Here is a 20,965-nt window from a genome sequence, read left to right as displayed (position 1 = left end):
ACTACATCTTGTTCATCTACTCATCGTTTGGCAGACACTGGATCGTTTCCACTTTTTGGCTATTATGTTCTGCTATGAACATTTGTGTACCAGAATTTACTTTCAATCTGAAATATTTCAATCATGGTGAAGAAGATTGAACTTTGGACTTGTATTTTAAGTGCATCTCTTAGACTGATGAGGTAATGTTAATGTATTCCTGGGCAATCACCTAACTTCTCTTGGTCTGAGAGCAGGTGGTATTGTCCCCATTTTCTTTCTGGTTTTTTTTTTTTTTTTTGGCCGTGCCATGCGGCATGTGGGATCTTAGCTCCCCAACCAGGGATCGAACCTGTGCCCCCTGCAGTGGAAGTGCAGAGTCCTAACCACTGGACCACCAGGGAATTCCTGGAAGTTGGCTTTTAGAAAAGAGGGAAAGAAAGGAGGGATGCTTGGGCAGCTGTAGACTGAAATTCGAAGTGAATCTTTGGGCTCCACACAGTTTCCTTCCTCTTTCTGTTGTCATCCCTTATTCTCTCATCGCCAGCGCTCTCTTGCCGCCTCATTACAAGAGTTTCATATGACCCCGCAATCTCACTACTGTGCATATACCCTGAGAAAACCATAATTCAAAAAGAGTCATGTACCAAAATGTTCATTGCAGCTCTATTTACAATAGCCTGGAGATGGAAACAACCTAAGTGCCCATCATCAGATGAATGGATAAAGAAGATGTGGCACATATATACAATGGAATGTTACTCAGCCATAAAAAGAAACGAAATTGGGCTATTTGTAATGAGGTGGATAGATCTAGAGTCTGTCATACAGAGTGAAGTAAGTCAGAAAGAGAAAAACAAATACCGTATGCTAACACATATATATGGAATTTAAGAAAAAGAATGTCATGAAGAACCTAGGGGTAAGACAGGAATAAAGACACGGACCTACTAGAGAATGGACTTGAGGATATGGGGAGGGGGAAGGGTGAGCTGTGACAAAGTGAGAGAGAGGCATGGACATACATACACTACCAAACTTAAGGTAGATAGTGGGAAGCAGCTGCATAGCACAGGGAGATCAGCTCGGTGGTTTGTGACCGCCTGGAGGGGTGGGATAGGGAGGGTGGGAGGGAGGGAGATGCAAGAGAGAAGAGATATGGGAACATATGTATATGTATAACTGATTCACTTTGTTATAAAGCAGAAACTAACACACCATTGTAAAGCAACTATACTCCAATAAAGATGTAAAAAAAAAAGAGTTCTCACTGCTCCTCCTCTTCCTCACTTTCCCTCGAAACTCTCCTCCAGTATGATTAATTGTCAGCTTCTTTCAACCACCTAAGTGACCAATAAACCTATTTTGCTTAGTTTGTTTGCTTTTGGTGGCAGGAGGTGTGTGTATATGTGTTTATTTGTTAACTTAAATGAAGGTGTAAATGATGGAAATGCTTTGTAATCTAAGGGAGAGATTTTGAGGCAGGACAGGTTTTCTTCATTCATACCACTCAACCTATTGCACCTGTTTACTGAAAAAAGACACTTCAAGTAGGGAAGGAAAAGAGGAGTCTGAGTTTCTTATAACCCTTTAAGAAAGTGTCTCTACCTAAAAATTCCAGGAAGGAATGGCAGAACGTGAGGCTCCTAAAGGTGACAGTTCATTACAAAGTCACAGAAAGCAGTCTCTCAGCTGAATCCCACTTCCAGAGAAAATAATCATTGTAGTGGAGAGTGTGTAGAAGGAGGGGAAGGTATGGTGGAGTAGAGGGCAGTTTTGGAGTTTGGGACATTTAAATAGAAGCAGAACTAGTTAAGATCAGTCCCATCTCTGATGGAGAAAGAAGTTGATCACCGTATGCCATCCCAGTGCCTTCCTGGAAATTACCAGTGGTAGTAAGTTATACAATCACTTATTGTTTGCTTAATTACCATGCATCACAGCAATGATTATGCATTGCAAAATTATTGTGTTTTATTTTATTAGAAAACTGTACATAACCTTTTTAGCTAGGCATGTTGCTCAGTTACTCTCAATAGAAAGCATTACTGGTGGGTAAGAGTATTGATATGCAGGTGAGACTTTGTGGTGCTCTTTAAGTCCTAACATGTTTTTTGGCAACATTTAACGAAGCAATGTGCTAGACCCTGAGGGTGTTACAGTGAAAGCCAAGGTCTTAGCCTAAACAGGCTTATGATTAGGTGAGTGAATATCAAATCGCCATAATAAACTGTGCTAAGTATTCAGAGGTATAGACAGGATACTTTGGGACACTTGGCTCAGCATGAGAGTGGTCAGGGTAGACTTTCTAGAGGAAGTAACAGTTGAACTGTCTTGAATAATAAGTAGGAGCTGTTTGGGCACAGAAATTGGGGGAGGGCTTCCCTGGTGGCACAGTGGTTAAGAATCTGCCTGCCAATGCAGGGGACAGGGGTTAAAGCCCTGGTCTGGGAAGATCCCACATGCCGCGGAGCAACTAAGCCCGTGCACCACAACTACTGAGCCTGCGCTCTAGAGCCCGCGAGCCACAACTACTGAGCCTGCGTGCCACAACTACTGAAGCCCGTGGGCCTAGAGCCTGTGCTCTGCAACGAGAGAAGCCACCGCAATGAGAAGCCCACGCACCACAACGAAGAGTAGTCCCCACTCGCGGCAACTAGAGAAAGCACAGGTGCAGCAATGAAGACCCAACGCAGCCAAAAATAAATTAAAAAAAAGAAAAGAAAAGAAATTGGGGGAGCCGTGGGACATTACAGGTAGAAGGAATAGCATGGGCACAGGTAGAGGCGTCTTTGCCTACATGTGTTGCCAACTCAGGAAGGGACCAATAAGTATCCATGGGATGGTAAAGGAGATAAAAAACAATACATTTGATCCTGCTGACAAAGAGCACATGGTTTACTTACTAGAGATGTATTTATTCTTTTGTGCCACCAGGGTGTCCTTTAGCAAATTACCTGCCTCTTCCATTGTGCAATATGGTACGCTAGTGGCTTGATAAAATTAACACCCCCTCCACAAGTGAGCAATTTACTTTCTTCTTATAAAATCAGGGCTGGTAAATTGCTTTGTATTCTTTTAGCTGGTTATATAGGGTTTTTTTTTTACAAGTTGTTTTTTTTTTTAAACAAAAATCCAAAGAGAATTTTATGGACAAAGAATCTTCAAACAAAATGCTTAGATATTCCTAGTTGTCATGAAAATGTGCTTAATTGGTGATGATGGATTTAATATTTAATAGTTTGAAAAGCTCCATTCAAACTTAAATGTCCAACAATAGGGGACTGATTGAATAAATCATGATATATTCTCAGATACTATTTAGCCTTAAGTATGAAGTTATGGAAGAATGTTATGACATAGATGCTCACCGTGTTGCTGAATGTCCAAGAGTGGTCAACAGATGGGTTAGTGAGTAACATGGTATCACTTTTCTAAAATGTGTATTAACTGGTAAGCTCCAGGCCTCAGTAGCCTGGAAGAATGAAACAGGTCCTTTTTATGTTCTCCCAATGATAATAACCCATCTTGCCCTTTCCTTCTTACCAACCTGTCAGATTCTGGTCTATCCTGTAATAGCTCCCAGTTATTTCTGAGAGTCCTAAATGTGCCATATGATTCGTCTTTGGCTCACCCTTGTTGATAGATGCTACCCTTGATGAGCCTCACTGAAGGTACTGCTGAGAACCTCACGGCCTTGACAGAGAAGCTGCCTCTATTCAGCATGAGTCTATCAAATCCCTTAATTCTGGTGTGCCAGAGAATTGCATGTTCTTTTCGGAGGTGGGGAAAAGTGGCTTCCTCCACAGAGCTGGGCTTTGTTGCAAAAGTCCACAGACCTACTTAAGAAATCCTGCAATTCCTCTAACTGCTGGTCTTCATCCTTTATTCACAAGGGTTCAGACTTGGAAGATCACAGCAGAAGTTACTGTGCTCCCCAGTCCACCTGCTTTTGCTCTCTGGGTGAATGGCATCATCATCTGCCTCCTTGTTCCAGTCAGAAACCTGAGGCATTCCAGACTCATCCCGATCGCTCACGTTTAGCCTCCAAATTTTCTTTATTCTTTTGTCTTTCAGTCTTGGAAATCTGTTAATCCTTTTTGTCTCCACTGCCTCTCCAGAGTTCAGGCCTTCATTTCTCATCTGGATTATATTAATAGCCTCCTAATCATTCATGAAGCTTCCAAGTCTTTCTCCTCTTCTGAGTTAGCTTCCACACTCCATTAGCATGGAACACATAGCCCTTTAGGGTCTAGCCTTGATACAGCTCCATCCTTTTCCCTGCCACTCAGTCTCTCTATAGATACCTTATTTGGTGTTTCTACTCTCTCAGACATCTGTGTCTTTTAAAAAATTTTTAATAAAATATATATAACATAAAATTTACCATTTTTAAATGTACAATTCAGTGGCATGAAGTACATTCACAATATTGTGTAACCATCACCACTGTCTATTTCCAGAACTCTTTCATCGTCCCAAACAGAACTGCTGTGTCTCTTTTGCCTCACTGCATGGCACGTGGGATCTTAGTTCCCCAACCAGGGATGGAACCCATGCTCACCGCAGTGGAAACGTGAAGTCCTTACCATGGCACTGCCAGAGAATTCCCTGAACTGCTGTGTCTTTTCCTCTAAGTAGAATGCCCTGAACTGCTGTGTCTTTTCCTCTAAGTAGAATGCCGTGTCCCCCCACTCCCACCCCTGTTCCTCCTAAGGATCTCTCCAGACTTGAATCAAATGCCACCTTGTCTGAGAAACTTTCCACGATTCTTTAGACTTGAGTTTGGTGTATGCTTTTTTGTCTTCCCATGCCACTCTGGACATATACCTATCATGACACATCTACAATATTATGATTGTTGGCTTATGAGGCTCTTTTCCACTAGACTTTGAGGTCTTTGAATGAAAAGTCTGACTTTGAATAAAGAGTCTTTTTTGTCTGCATCCTTAGCTTCTAGCATTGTGCCTGCTGTGAATAAACGATTGGACTCAGCTTCCTATCAGCTAGGCAAATTAACACTTGCTCACATGCTAGCATTGAATGAAAATCAGGTAGCAGGTCTAAAAGAAATTTCATAAATATAGGCTCTTTCTCCTTTTCATTAGATATTCATGGAAATTTGTTTTTGAGGGCTGCTTTGAGTATGTAATTTCTCAGGCAGTTAGACATAGTCTCCTATACTTATGATTTTAATGGGTGAGTGATGGGTTGAGTTAGGAGTATACAGTAACTGGGTAAGGGGGGATGAGAATTAGGGAGAGTAAAAATATTACAAAATGCTGAAAGTATAATATGTGTGGTCTTCAATATCCAGAATAGTGAGTTTCCAAGACTGCTTTTTGTCAGGTTATGAGGTATAAAAGAAGGAAATGGATGTCTTATTTTGGTGCTATTGGATGGAAAATCAGAGAGAAGACACTGGAATGAGTCAAGGTACTAGGCAGGGTTTAAGGGCACAGCAATTTCTTTTTTTCCTTCTGTCCAGTTTTTTTTTCCGAGAACAGGAAAATAGATAGGGACAATTCTTAAAAGACAGAGCCACTACTAATTCTGTTATGGCGTCCCTAGCTTCTCATGGTAGTAGTTCAACGTTTCACTTCTGGTTATACCTCACCCTGATGTGAGATGCTTTGTCAGAAGGAGTGGGACAGAGGCTCCAGAATTCCTAGAATAAGGGTTTCCCTGGTGGCGCAGTGGTTGAGAATCTGCCTACTAATGCAGGGGACACGGGTTCGAGCCCTGGTCTGGAAGGATCCCACATGCCGCAGAGCAACTAGGCCCGTGAGCCACAACTACTGAGCCTGTGTGTCTGGAGCCTGTGCTCCGCAGCAAGAGAGACCGCGATAGTGAGAGGCCTGCGCACTGCGATGAAGAGTGGCCCCCGCTTGCCACAACTAGAGAGAGCCCTCGCACAGAAACGAAGACCCAACACAGCAAAAAAATTAATTAATTAATAAAACTCCTACCCCTGACATCTTAAAAAGAAAAATTCCTGGAATAAAACTTAGATATGTGGATCTGTCATTCATGCACTTTTATTTCACTTCCTTTTGCCTTAAATTGAGTGGAGTAAAATGCTAAGCATACCATTTAAAATCCTGTTCAGCCAGCTGCTCAGCTAGAAAGGTCAATCTTCATCACTCCATTTACACTGAACAAACATATTTGTGGCAGCAAGAGAAGAGATCTGAATCAAGAAAAAAAAAATGAAGTCCAGTAAAGTGATTCAATTGTCTAATCAAGCATCTGACTTGAACATAATTTGAAGGGCCCTTGAAGTTTCTTTTTTTTAAAGGCTTGAAATCAGAAATTTGCAACTGACACAACATGAGTCATGCAGATCTGATTGAGGTTCCTGCGTTTTCTTTTTCTTTCAACTCTTGAGTTGTACTCTTTCATTTTCTTTCCTGTTTGGAGTCCAGTGGAAAAAGGAAATGAGTAATTTAAAGTGAAATTATATGGTACATTTGCATATTGTAGAACTAGTGGTATTTTGGATTTGCAATTTATGATATAAATGACTTTGCAGTAGTTGTTTTTCACACAATACGTTTAGAAATTTCTGTTTCAGCACATTGAAAAAGTAGTGCCTTGGTAGTGTGACTTACCTGTTTAGGACTTTTTAAGTCATTATTGTTACTTAGATTCTTTTTTTTTCTTTTTTAGCTCTCTAACTTAAACACCGATAAAACAACCTGATTGTCGTTGTAAAATGCCTGCGTCTAAGAATTTAGCCTAATTCACCCACTAGTAATTTAGGGCCACATTGTGCATTGATGTAACTGAATGTCTTTTGCTGTCCAAATATGTCATTTAAAAAGTAAGTAACAACTCAGAAGAAGGGTGTTCAACATGGATCCTTTCTTCTAGCATGCTTAGCAAAAGCATTTGGTTTGAGGATGTTCTGTATTTTCTGAACAAAGCTGATGTTGTAATTTTGTTGATTTATTTATCTGAAAGTGTGTATAATTTAGACGAAATGCTTTTCAAGAAAGCAAGCATGTAGGCATTGCTGCCTGCAGGGTACTATAGTGGTACTAATAATTTAAACATCTATTAGGACTTTGATATAATCAAATGATCCACAGTTATTTAAAGAGGAGTAATTCTGAAGATTTAGTCCTTAATGTGAGGGAACCTCATAGATCACAAATATAGAATATGTCTTACACTGATGCTGATGGATTATTCTTGAACATTTGGCCAGTGGGGAGTGCTTTGGATCCTTTAAGTGTTTGTTGACATGAACTGTGTTTTGTAAATAGAGGTTGAGGATGGGGACTTCTGAAGAAAGGAGGCTTCATGCAGAGACTTAGGAATGAAACGTATCTGAAGGCATTTGAATTCAGCTCAACATAAAAATAATGTGTGCAAAAATTATTGTGTATGTTTAACATGATGTAGAAGATGTAATCATAATGACATTTTAAAATTTGAGAATAGAATGAAAAGTTGATCTCTGTCCCATCCCTGACCTCTCGTCTCCCAGCTTGCTTTCTCAGTGGCAGCTGATGTTACTAGTTTCTTGCATATCTAGAAGTGTCAATTTAAAAGGTGTTTTCCCAGTGTTTATCACAGTGCCAAACAAAATCCCATTTTCATATTTCCAAATAGCAGGGGAAGAATGTGACTTAGCTTCAGAAGCGAGAGCCTACCTTGGGGCTTATAGGTATTCTTCAACTTTAATACATTATGTGTTACTGGAAACACATATAAAAGTCAAATGTGTGAACCTCAAAGGAAAGTTTGAGTGCCAAAGCTACTACAAAATCCTGAACTTTGTGCTTACTTTTTTTTTGCGGTACGGGGGCCTCTCACTGCCGTGGCCTCTCCCGTTGCGGAGCACAGGCTCCGGATGCGCAGGCTCAGCGGCCATGGCTCACGGGCCCAGCCGCTCCGCGGCATGTGGGATCCTCCCGGACCGGGGCATGAACCCGTGTCCCCTGCATCGGCAGGCGGACCCCCAACCACTGCGCCACCAGGGAAGCCCCGTGCTTACTTTTTAAAGAACAATCTTTGATGACCCATATTTACAGTTTAAAAAATTATTTGTACATGTACTTTTTGTTTTGTTTTGTTTTTGCAGTTGGGCATTTAGTTGACTGGTTTTTGTCCATTGAGACAAAACATGGTCTTTTTCAGTACACTTAAGGTTTTCATCTTTGCCTCAGTGGTTCTGCCTTTATGATAGTATACTGTTTATCATTACTATCAGCTCTTTTTTTCTCCTTTCCTTTGGAGAACTTTCTGCATATTTCATTACACTCCTTACTGCATCTAGACAATGGTCACTGTAAAAAAGTGGGGGAGGGATCAAGTTAGTGAATTTAAAAAATTTAACCTTTTGAGACCATAGAATGTTATTATGGATGCAGGTTTAGGGATATTTTAAAATTGAGAAGATAATTCTAGGTCAGAGTTTCCCAAACATGTTGACCATGGAACATTTTAAAATGTAAAAATGAAATATATGAGATGTATAATTAATGCATGGATTGACATATAGCAAAACTATTTTACAGAGGAGTTAGTTATTGCAAGAAATGATCAGAATTTGAATCTTTTGCTGTTTTCTTTGTTATAAATATATAGTGTTAATCCACAACCAAAAATTTTAATTAAGAACAAAAAGAATTAAAATATTGCAAGATAAAAATATTTTATAGTTTTTTTTTGGTTTTGAAATATAACCTAAAAACCACATTAAAAATGAAAAGAGTATTTTTGTATTTTATACATATCCACTGTTTACTCTTAGGAACCATGTTGCTCAGTCTGATTCTCATAGCAGATGTAGCATCAAACCTATTCATTAATTTTGTTGGGAGTGTTTTCTTTTTGTAAAATTTATTTTCTTTTATTTTTTGTGGGAATCTTAGTTGCAGTGCGCGGGGTCTTCATTGAGACATGCGGGCTTCTCTCTAGTTGTGGTGCACAGGTATTTTTCTCTCTAGTTGTGGTGCGTGGGCTCCAGGGAGCATGGGCTCTGTAGTTTGTGGCACGCAGGCTCTCTCACTGAGGCGTGCGACTTCAGTAGTTGTGGCGCGCAGGCTTAGTTGTCCCGTGGCATGTGGGATCTTAGTTCCCCGACCAGGGCTCGAACCCGCGTCCCCTGCATTGGAAGGTGGATTCTTTACCACTGGACCACCAGGGAAATCCCGAGAGTGTTTTCTTACAGCATAAGAACATTTCAGAAGAGATTTTTATAACAAAGGGGAGAACATGAACTGCAGGTTTACAATCATCTACTGCTCTTGAAGTATGCAGCTCTGAAAATCATAAATTGTTTCATGTTGGACAGCTCACCTTCCAATTTTTTAGAAACCAAGTGCTATGATTATTACTTTCACATTGAAGGGGTCTGGCTTTTTGCTCGCTTGGGTCATCATGTATGGATTATGAACTAGCCATAGGTCTGTGGGGAATAACTAAGAGTGGTATAAATATTCAATGTAATAAATAAAATATCACAAATATATGCTGAAACAAAATGACAGGATTCACAACATAGACCAGCATTTATTTAATTGGCAATACATGTTCTGTGTAACTGTTTGTTGGAAAATACTCTGGGTAAATGACAGGTCAAACTTTCTTGGCATTGTCAGGTATTTTGCTATTGTGTACCATTTCTTTTTCTCCCTCACATTTTAAAAATAAACTTTTAAACCAAAGTACAGTATTTTTTATACATATATATTTATATAGGAAAATACAAATAATAAATATATAACTAGATGAGTTATCACAAAGTAAACATATCCATGTAACTAGCACCCAGATCAAGAAACAAAATATTACCAGTACCCTGAGAAGCCTTCCTCATGACTCATCCTTCTCCCCCATTACTGCCTTTTTTCCTACCAAAAGGTCATCGCTCTCATAATTTCTAATAACACGTCACTTTAGCCCATTTTAAATTATTTTATTATGTGTTCTTTTGTATCTGTTTTTGTCCTCAATGTAATATTAGTCCAATTTATCTATGTTGTATATGTCTGTAGTTTATCTTAATTACTGTGTTGTATTGCAGTGTATAATATACCATAGTTTTCTATGGACTTTTGGGATATTCTCTTTTTAGAGCTATTACAAATAATCCTGCTATGAATATTCTTATACATATTTTTTGGTGTGTATACATGGTATATATATCTAGGAGTAGAATTGCTAGGTCATACAGTATATTTATATTCAACTTTAATAGATCCTACCAAAGCTTTCCTATGTGGCTTTACAATTTAAGTTCTTTTCAGTGGTGTATGTCTGCTACACTACATTCTCACCAACACATGTTATTATCCATCTTTTATTTTAGTTGTTCTGGTAGGTCTGTGGTGGTGTCTCATGTTCGTGTTAATTTTATGTTTCTCTGATACCTAATAAAATCGGACATCTTTTCATATGTTTATGGATGTCTTTTTAGTGAAGAATCTGTTCAAATACCTATTTTTCTTTTTACATATAGCTTTACTGAGGCATAATTCACATACTACACTATTCACATATTTAAAGGGTACAATTCAGTGACTTTTAGTATATTCACAGAGTTGTATATCCATCACCACATCAATTTTAGAATGTTTTCATTGTGCGAAAAAGAATTGCTCTCCTTAGCTGTCACTACCCAACCCCTCCACTCAGGACTCTCCTCCCTGACCCACTGGGCCCGTGGCAACCACTAATCTACATTCTGTCTCTATAGATTTGCCTATTCTGGACATTTCATCTAAATGGAATCATACAATATGAAGTCCTTTGTGACAGGCTTCTTTCACTTAACATAATGATTTCAAGGTTCCTCCATATTTCAGCATGTATCCAGTACTTCATACATTTTTATTCCTGAATAATATTCTGTTGTATGGATATGCCACATTTTATTTACACTTTCATCAGAAGGTGGGCATTTTGGTTGTTTCTGCTTTTTGGCATAATTATGAGTAATGCTGCCATGAACATTTGTGCATCAGTTTTTGTGTGCTAGCATATGTTTTTATTTCTCTTGGGTTATGTATTGTTTCTTAAAGATTTGTGTACTGTGTAAAGGTGTTTACCGTTTTGCCTAGATATATATTTAAAATAAATTTAAAAATAAACATTGCTAACATCTATTATGTTGAACACACATTTTTGTGGAATACGATTGTTCCAAGGAGCACGGTTTGAGAAAGATTTCTAAGTGGTCGTGCTCTTCAGTATGATGGGATGTGAGGACAAGGGTGTGAGCCAGGAATCAGAGAGTAGTAAGTACCAAGTATTGGACTCTCATTTCACAGAAGATATTTTAGTTTGGATTTCATTGTTGAAGGAACTGTAGTCAATACTGTGTGTTATTATCTTCTCTTGGAATGGGATAGAGGGTAAATAAGGATTTTATAGAGTCCAGAAGATCTAAGAAACAGCCTTTTAAAACAATTAGGAAAGAGATGTGTGATTTCTAGAATTTTTCTGTGAGGTATTTAGGGCTTTTCATCTTTCAAAGTTGTCATAAATTTATAGAATTTGCTTCATAGAGGCCTTTTCTATAATGCATCAGAGTATGAATTATCAGAATTTCAATGTCAAATAGAAAAGACATTGTATAGTGGTTGCAATAAAGGCTTTATCCATAAAGTGTTGCCTGTTTTGCAATGAAAACAGTTCACTAAAACTTAATTAGCAGTATATACCAAGCAATTTTCACTCAGAAGCATCTTATAAATCTGCTCTGATTATAAATCATAAATACTGTTTTACACTATTGAGTATGATTAAAACCCAAATTAATCTCAAAGAAAAAGCTTTGGTTCCCTAAGTAGCCAAACATGTAAGCAGATAAAGAAGTAACGTGGTGATTAGGGAAAACTAAAAACTTGTGTACTGTATTGGTTGGTCTGTTCTTAACACCTGTTTTCTAAGTCATGTTAAAAGACAAAGTTATTTCAAGTTAAGTTCACATCATAGTGAAAATTCAATTCCATTCCCATTGTGCAAAATCATAATGTATTAATTTTTTACATGGTAATAGAGCATTAAATTTTAAGTTGCCATTTCCGTATGGTAAACTTCTTTAGTATGATGTATTTTTTTTCTAATAGAGATGATTAAAATGAAAGACAAGGAGCCAATTATATTTTATTAGTGGCCAAATGTGTTCACTAAATTCCATGTGTTAAATATTGAACTTTCTCATTCAGTTTGGCAGAATTATCCTTGGTAACCATGTGTCCCTGCGGCTTATTAAACATAATTGAACCGCTAGTGTGGGATCAGAACTGTAACTGTGAGTAACATGCTGACGAATCCCAGACTCTAAGCAGTGACTTTTAGGGTTGGGTTTCTTAGAACTGAAGTCCTGTTCAGATAAGTTTTACACTGAAATGGACTTCACTCCCAAATTTTGTGTTTTGTAGTGTATGTTTCACCTATGTTTCCACTTACCTTTCCTGCCAAACCTTATTCTAAACCCTTACCAGCAATTAAGCCCTGGTAGTTTTAGTGATATAAGAACACCACGTTTATGAAACTCTTGTTCTAGCAAATGCAATAGTGGAAAGTAATATACTAATTGAAACAGCGATTTTAAAGAGATGCTGGATTTTTTTTTAGCATCTTTATTGGGGTATAATTGCTTTACAATGATGTGTTAGTTTCTGCTTTATAACAAAGTGAATCAGTTATACATATACATATGTTCCCCTATCTCTTCCCTCTTGTGTCTCCCTCCCTCCCACCCTCCCTATTCCACCCCTCCAGGCGGTCACAAAGCACCGAGCTGATATCCCTGTGCTATGCGGCTGCTTCCCACTAGCTATCTACCTTACGTTAGTTAGTGTATATATGTCCATGCCTCTCTCTCGCTTTGTCACAGCTCACCCTTCCCCCTCCCCATAGAGATGCTGGATTTTACAGAGTTAAGTGCTAATGAGCACCCAAGGTGATGGTGCCATAACGGATGATCATTTCTCATTCCCACCTTAGCCTATGGTGAGTAGTTGGTGCGCTCAGTTCTGTACAGCTATCTGCCAGCTCTCTGATGGCCTGGAGCATTAGGACCGCAGGACAGATGTTTGCAGGAGGCCTTTATGGGTAGGTCTATGAACCAAAATCAGTAGTGAAGCAGCAAAAACAGAGAAGTAAACTGCTGTAGTTTATATATCTTCGTGGGAGTCTACTCCAGATATTTTTATTGTAAATCTTAGTAAACTGAAAAGAGTAAGAGTTTTCTGCCTCCAGAACAACTTATTGGGATAAATTCATCAGTCTGTGATGGTGTGACTCTCGTCAGGTTTCAACCAAAACTCTTTTCCTCTCTTGCTTTCCAACAAAGATCGGCTTTCTTTGCAGCCTGCCACAGTAAGGGAACAAGCATGGGCTTCCTCAGTCTTCTCACAGTTTGGAAGGCTTGGATATCATATGAATTTGACTCACTCTGTTGCAAGTTCCCCCTTCTAAAAGGATTTTGTTTGGAGAAAATGAATGGAATGTCTTAAATATAACAGTGGAATATTTATGAATTATGCAAGCATTCAAATGTCAGTTGCTGGGGACTTCCCTGGTGGCACAGTGGTTAAGAATCCCCCTGCCAACGCAGGGCACACGGGTTCGAGCCCTGGTCTGGGAAGATCCCACATGCCGTGGAGCAGCTAAGCCCGTGTGCCACAACTACTGAGCCTGCTCTCTAGAGCCCACGAGCCACAACTACTGAGTCCATGTGCCACAACTACTGAGCCCACGTGCCACAACTACTGAAGCCTGCACGCCTAGAGTCCGTGCTCCGCAACAAGAGAAGCCACTGCAATGAGAAGCCCATGCACCGCAACGAAGAGTAGCCCCCGCTCACTGCAGCTAGAGAAAGCTCGTGCGCAGCAACGAAGACCCAACGCAGCCAACAAAAAGAAAAAAAGTCAGTTGCTTATGGGAAAATGTGTTTGAAATAGATTTGTGCTAAATGGTGGTTATGTTTTCAATCTAGTCCACAGAAACCATTTAGCTCAGGTTGTACCTGTGAAGAGAAGTTGTTATCATCTAGGATCTTTTAGGGTGCCTGAACCACCAAGTCCTCTGGGCCCAAGACACTTGATAGCTTAAAGCTTTGCATCACATGAAGTCCCATGAGTGAAACAGTGGCGACTCCTAAGTGCATTCCTTCCTCTGCTCACTGATTCATTGCCAGGCCTTTCTGTCTCCTGTGTCTCAGCCTTGCCCATGTCTAGTTGGATAAGAGGCAGTGAGCAGTCAGCCCAAAGGCTGATAGAATCAGAGGCTGAGTGGGCCTTGTTTATTTACAGGTTCCTTTTCCAGAGGGGTTTTACTTAAAAAAAAAATTTATAAAAACAACATCTACTCTATAGATATCTTCAACTTACAAAGCTCCTGTTCTTAAGCAGAAGCTATGTTTTTTGGGTTTTTTGGTTTTGTTTTGCCTTTTTTTTTTAAGGGAAACAAAGAGAAGAGAAGCCCTGCAATGACGTGTGAAGAACACTGGCCTGGGAATCAGTACAGTCAGTTCTTAATTCTGACTTTGTGCTCCACATTTGGAGCTTGTGCCAACCCCTAACCTCTGTTTGTGCATGTGTAAGAGGCAGAGATGTGAAGGAAGAATCTAAGGACTCTTCCAGTTCCCAAATACTATGACCATAGGGCCCAATGTGTTCTACACCTTCCTAGAGTTGTAAGGCTTTTGTGAAATGTCATTGCAGTGTCTGATGATGGCCAGTGAAGCTCGAGGAGGATGAAAAAGAATGAGTCCTACTTAGAAGAGTGAGACCTTAGAAAGCTGTGATAGTGGAGCCTCATGGCCTGGTTCTGGTTCCAGTTTCACTATGAAGTAATCATGAGACTTCAGGCTCTTGAACTCTTTGGGTCTGTTTCTTCCTCTTTAATGTTTAAAGTTTAGGTGGTTGCATTAGGTGGCTTCTAGATTATCCTTCAGCTCTCAGATTCTACTGATATCTCCAAGGAAATAGGTATTGAATGGTAATCCTAACATCTAAGTGATTCAGTCTTCTTTGCAACGCTTCTGGCGTAAAGGAAATCACTGCACAGAAGCAGACAAAGTACAAAATTATGAACACCTACTGTATTAGACACTGATAGGCTCTGGGAGACTTTCATAGTCACACACAGTAGCTGGCTATAATGTTTAGGTTTAGGAGTTCTGTGTTTCCATCTCATTTACAATCAAGAAAAAGAGCTTCAGGCAAAGATAATACTGTCTATTATCCAGTATTGCACCGGACACCTCTCATGTAGTTTGTTGGGAAATATCATGTTTCTTTGGTCTCCAGAATTAGTTTTTACAGTTAATAATTCTCTCATAATATCTTGCTTATTAATGGAACCCTTGGAAAGGTGCTTTAAATAGCAAAATGTTTATTCTAGCTCATGGTTCTATATGGTTGGTGAAAATTTTGGGCTGTGTGTCCCTCTCTGTATACACAGTATCTTTATAGACAGCTGATTTCTCAGTCCCAGAGTGAACAGTCTGGATTTTTGAGACACTAAGAAAGCTAGATGGAAGTAAATCTTGTAAGTGCTCGTGTGAATTCAACATGAAGATCAAATGAGAAGTGTTTCAAAGTTGGCCGTGTGAGGATGGCAGAGTATTTTGTAATCTCCAGTTTCAGTGTTTGGGCTGTACTGTGTGTGATACTTTCTTTGTGGTCAGGCAGGGCACCTCCTGTTATCTTGGAGCTGAGTTTTATAACTCTTTCTGGATTTGGAACACATTGTTTACCCTCCCCTTAGGAAGAAGTACAGAATTTGTCCAGTTGTATTCCAGTACACCTTCTCCTAATTTAAATAACCAAAGTAATTCTTATTAATTCAGTTAACCTTTTATATTTATAACCCTCCCCATACTCTTTTCCTTTCCCGAGGGGCTCCATTTCTTAGAGTTATCATTACGAGAATGATAGATTTTAAAGAAAATTTCTGGCCTACACGTTGTGGAGATGTATATACATATTTTCATAATTGTAAGTCCCCCATAGAGATTCTAGTAATTATGTTATAACTGTGTGGAGTCCTCATAATTTGTTTTTTTGTAATTTATGCTAATTTATAATGAATATACTTATAAAATTCTTAATAAATTGTTGTGAGCATCTAAGAGAAGAAGCGCACGTTATTTATGCTACCATGGATTCACCAAAACCAAGTTATGTCAGACTCATCTCACTTCTTCTTGGAAAGGTTTAGTAGACCGATCATGGAAATGCAAAAAGCAAAGTTTAGCTAGAACTCAGTAGGACATTTACCCACATGTCATAATATTTTTGAAGGCCAGATGGAAAAATATGGACTAACTGCTAATATAATTAGGTAGATTAGTATTAATCAATGGAAGAAATTTTCTGTTATCATACCTCTAGGGTTCTCTGTTTAGAACTTCTTGATCAACATTTTTATCAGTTCTTCAGATGAAGCCTTCTATCAAAGACATGCTTATTGATTTTGTGAATGACGTAGTGTGGGAAGGGATAATGAATATATTTGATGACGTAGGAAGATATGGAAACGGTCCCCAAGGATAAAGACAACTGGCTTAATTTAATGATAGCATTAAATAGATTTAAGAATAAGGCCCTGCACATGGAGGAAACAAAAAAACCCTGTACAAATGAGCCCAGAATATGAGAGACTTGCTTAAGTGTAGCAGGCATGAAAATGACTTAGAGGTTTAATAGATGGTGCGTACAGTGTTCATCAGTCCTATATTTGTAGTGACCAAGTAAAGCTAATGTGGGCTTAGGTAGACTGTGTTACTAGAAGTCTAATAACAGGACTGGGAAAGTGATGCTCCCACTCTACAGCTTCCAAATTACAAGGAAAATTCAGTTTGAGTACAGAGTGCCCTTGAGGAGAACAATTAGGATTGTTTAGAGCCTAGAAACTGAATCAAGAAAGAAAGTCAAAGGAACCACAGTGTTATAATTCCTTTGGAAACTTCTACAGTTTTGCTTTCACATTTAGGTTTTTTTTTTTTCCTTCTCCCATCAATTTTACTTGGCTGTATGGTGGGTATCTAATTTGCCATGTACATAGCCAAGTATCCCACCAACTTTTATTGAATAGTCTATTTCCCCCCTCAGTTTGGAGTATCACCAGTGTCCAATATCCAGTTTCTGTGTGTGCACTTGTCTTTCCATTGGTTTGTTTGTCTATCCTTAGGCCAGTATCTCATGATTTTAATTATTTTACCATTTTCTTCAAAATTATCTTGGCTATTCTTGGCATTTTATTCTTCTTTGTGAATTTTAAATATTTATTTATTCATTTGGTTGCGCTGGATCTTTTTTTTTTTTTTTTTTTTTTTGCGGTACGCGGGCCTCTCACTGTTGTGGCCTCTCCCGTTGCAGAGCACAGGCTCTGGATGCACAGGCTCCGGACGCGCAGGCTCAGCAGCCATGGCTCACGGGCCCAGCCGCTCCGCGGCATGTGGGATCTTCCCAGACCGGGGCATGAACCCGTGTCCCCTGCATCGGCAGGCGGACTCTCAACCACTGCGCCACCAGGGAAGCCCTGCGCCGGGTCTTAGTTGTGGCAGGTGGGCTTCTTAGTTGCAGCAGGAGGATTCCTTAGTTGCGGCTTGTGGGCTCCTTAATTGTGGCATGCGAACTCTTAGTTGTGACATGCATGTGGGATCTGGGATCTAGTTCCCTGACCAAGTATTGAACCCAGGCCCCCTGCATTGAGAGCACGGAGCCTTAGCCACTGCGCCACCAGGGAAGTCCCTTCTATGTGAATTTTAGAATGAGCTTGGTGAGTTCTATAAAAATTCCTTATTGAATTTTTACTGGAATTGTGTTGATTTTTTTAAATGGAGTAATTTGAGGAAAATTGATATAATTATTCCATCAATTATTCCTGTTTATGAACATGATATATTTCTATCTTTAGCTCCTCTTTGAGTTTTTAATACAGTTTTATACTTTTCTTTAGCAGATTCTTACACATAATTTGTTGAATTTATTTCCAGTTGCCTTATAGTGTTTGTTGCTTATACTTGATTTCTTTTTTTATTTTTATTTTTTATTTTATTTTTTTTCGGTACTTGGGCCTCTCTCTCTTGTGGCCTCTCCTGTCGCGGAGCACAGGCTCCGGAAGCGCAGGCTCAGCGGCCATGGTACATGGGCCCAGCCTCTCCGGGCATGTGGGATCTTCCCGGACCGGGGCACGAACCCGTGTCCCCTGCATTGGCAGGCGGACTCTCAACCACTGTGCCACCAGGGAAGCCCTTTGATTTCTTTTTTTTAAATGACATTTTGAATTGGTTACTACTGGTACTTAAGAACACTATCAATTTTTATAAGTTGATCTTATATCCAGCAACCTTGCTGAATTCTCTTTATTAATTCTGATAGTAGATTCCCTTGGATTTTTTATGAGAGTAATGATAACATGCAAATAATGACAGTTTTGATATATCCTTTTAAATTCTTTTATCTTTATTTTTTTCTTACTTCATTACACTGTCTGGGACCTCGAAAACAATGTTGACTAGAAGTGGTGATGGTGGATATCATCATTCTATTCTTGACTATCCCTCTTTACCACTTTAGTTGCATTTTTACAGTGTTTGATATATATTGCTTTCATTATTGTTCGGTTCTAGTATTTCATAATTTCTATTTTGATTTCATCCCTATGAGTTATTTTTTAGTACATTTAAAATTTTCTAAACATATGATTGTTCTCTATTTACTTTTTATTGTCAATTTCTGATTATCTATATTGTGCTTGAGGAATGTGATTAGTATGGGATTTATTCTTAGAAATTAGTTGATGCTAGCTTTGAGACCTAATATGTAGTCAATACTATAAATGTCTTGTGTGTGCTTAAAACCAGTGTTTTTTCTTTTTCTGTTTGGTATTGGGTTTTTTTTGTGTGTGTGAGTGTGTATGTATAACATCAAACTCAGTGTTGTGTTAAATTTGCTGTATCCTTAGGGAATTTTTGTCTGCTTGATTTGTTAGTTTCTGATAGCAGAATGTTAAAATCTCTCACCACAATTGTAGTTTTGTTACTTTCTCTTTGTTAATTGCATAAGTTTCTGTTTCCTATACATTTGAGAGCCTGTATTATTAATTGTGTAAGTTCATTATATCTTCTTTGTAGAGTGTTCTTTTATTATTATATAATGTCTTTTTTGTTCTTATTTTTGTTTTATATCTTAAGTTCTATTTTGTCTGTTAATATTGCTTTGCCAGCTTTCCTTTGTTTAATATTTACCTGATAAATTTTTTCACCATCTATTTTCAAATTTTCTGAATCATTTTGCTTTAGATGTGTCATTAATTGGATTTGTTAACTAGTCTGATAGACTGTCTTTTAATAGATGAGTGTGTCTGTGTTTGTGTGTGTGTGTGTAGAGAGAGAGAGAGAGAATTGAACTCATTTTTGCCATTTTTACTTTCTCTTTATTTTCTTTTACATTACTCTTGTAATTTAGATTGATAAAATTGTCAGTATCATTTTTTTTTGGTTCCTCCACTGATTTTAGAATCCATAGATGGCATTTCTGTTCTTATCGTGGTTGTTCCTAAGTTTTTAATATTCACACAACTATAGAATTTTATAGCAGAGTTTAAAAGGATCTTGGTATACTTGAACATTCCCTTCTTTTCTAGCTCCACTTGTAAAAACTGCTTTATTAAGATATAATTTGCATACCTTACAATTCATACATTTAAATGCACAATTCAGTGTTTTTTAGTTTGCTCATAGGGTTATGTAACCATCTCAACAATCTAATTTTATAACATTTCTGTCCCACTTAATTCTGTACCCTTAAACAGTGTCTGGCCTACTCCCCATTTCCTCTCCTGTCCTCCCAGTCCAGGCAACCACTGACTTCGATTTGCGTATTCTGAATATTTCATATAGATGGAATTATATAATATGTGGTTTTGTTTGTTACTGGCTTCTTTCCACGTAGCATAATGTTTCAAAGGTTCATTCATGTTACCACTTTTCTTTTAATCATGAAAAATTAGTTATTTTATTTATAGTCTATAATTAGGTACATTTGATAAAACATTTTCTTCTCTTTATTTTTGTGTGTGTCGGGTTTTAGTTGCAGCATGCGGTATCTTTTGTTGCTGTGCGTGGGCTTCTCTCTAGTTGTGGCGTGCGAGTTTTCTCTCTCTAGTGTGGCACGCGGGCTCCAGAGCACACGGGCTCTGTAGTTTGCAGCACACAGGCTCTCTTGTTGAGGCACGTGAGCTCAGTAGTTGTGGCGCGTGGGCTTAGTTGCCCCACGGCATGTGGGATCTTAGTTCCCCGACTAGGGATCGAACCCGTGTCCTCTGCATTGGAAGGCAGATTCTTTACCACTGGACCACTAGGGAAGTCCTGGTAATACATTTTATCAGTTTGTGGGAGCATCAGTATATCTTGATTCCTTTTTTGAGCTCTTCTTTCTGAAGTTCATCCTAAAATATATCAATTCCTTACTGAGAATCTGTTAGTGGAAAACTCAGTCTTTGTAGGTCTTAAAATGTCTTTATTTTGTCCTCATTCTTAGGAAGATTAACTGGGCATTGAATTCTGGTTTGACAGTTCTTTTCTCTTATCACTTTGAACATATTGAACAATCTAACTCCATTACCTTCAAGGCATCTATTATTGTTGATAAAGTATCTGCTGTCAGTCTAATTGGTTTTTTTTGGGTAGGTAATATTTTTTATGGCACCTTGATCTTCTGCAGTTTCACAATTATAGGTCTCGGTGTGGATTTATTTGTATTTATCCCGATTAGTACTGAGACTGCACTTTGAATGTCTGTGTTTTATGGCTGTTTTTCCTTTATCTCTTTGAGGATCCTAAACACATTTATTTTAAGGTCATTTCAGATTGTTCTATTATTTTCATTTTGTCTTGAGTGAATTGATTTCTCAGTAGTTGATTTTTTTGGTAATTGTGGTGTCAGTTTTCTTCATGTATTTTGGAATTTTGGTTTGAGAGCTTAACTTGAGTTAGAATTATTACCTATCT

At 38.6% G+C, this 20,965-nt stretch overlaps 1 protein-coding gene and 1 non-coding gene across 4 annotated transcripts in view; one reads left to right on the top strand and one right to left on the bottom strand.

Annotated features, from left to right (window-relative positions):
- Positions 1-20,965, top strand: part of FRMD5 (FERM domain containing 5) — a 341,523-nt gene that overhangs the window by 36,204 nt on the left and 284,354 nt on the right. The gene's annotated exons all lie outside the window — the stretch shown is intronic.
- Positions 311-383, bottom strand: TRNAG-UCC (transfer RNA glycine (anticodon UCC)). Its single transcript has one exon. It is a non-coding gene; the product is annotated as a tRNA-Gly (tRNA).

This window comes from Pseudorca crassidens, chromosome 1 (assembly GCF_039906515.1).
Source record: "Pseudorca crassidens isolate mPseCra1 chromosome 1, mPseCra1.hap1, whole genome shotgun sequence".
Taxonomy (NCBI): Eukaryota; Metazoa; Chordata; class Mammalia; order Artiodactyla; family Delphinidae; genus Pseudorca; species Pseudorca crassidens.
This window is presented reverse-complemented; position numbering and strand designations above follow the sequence as displayed.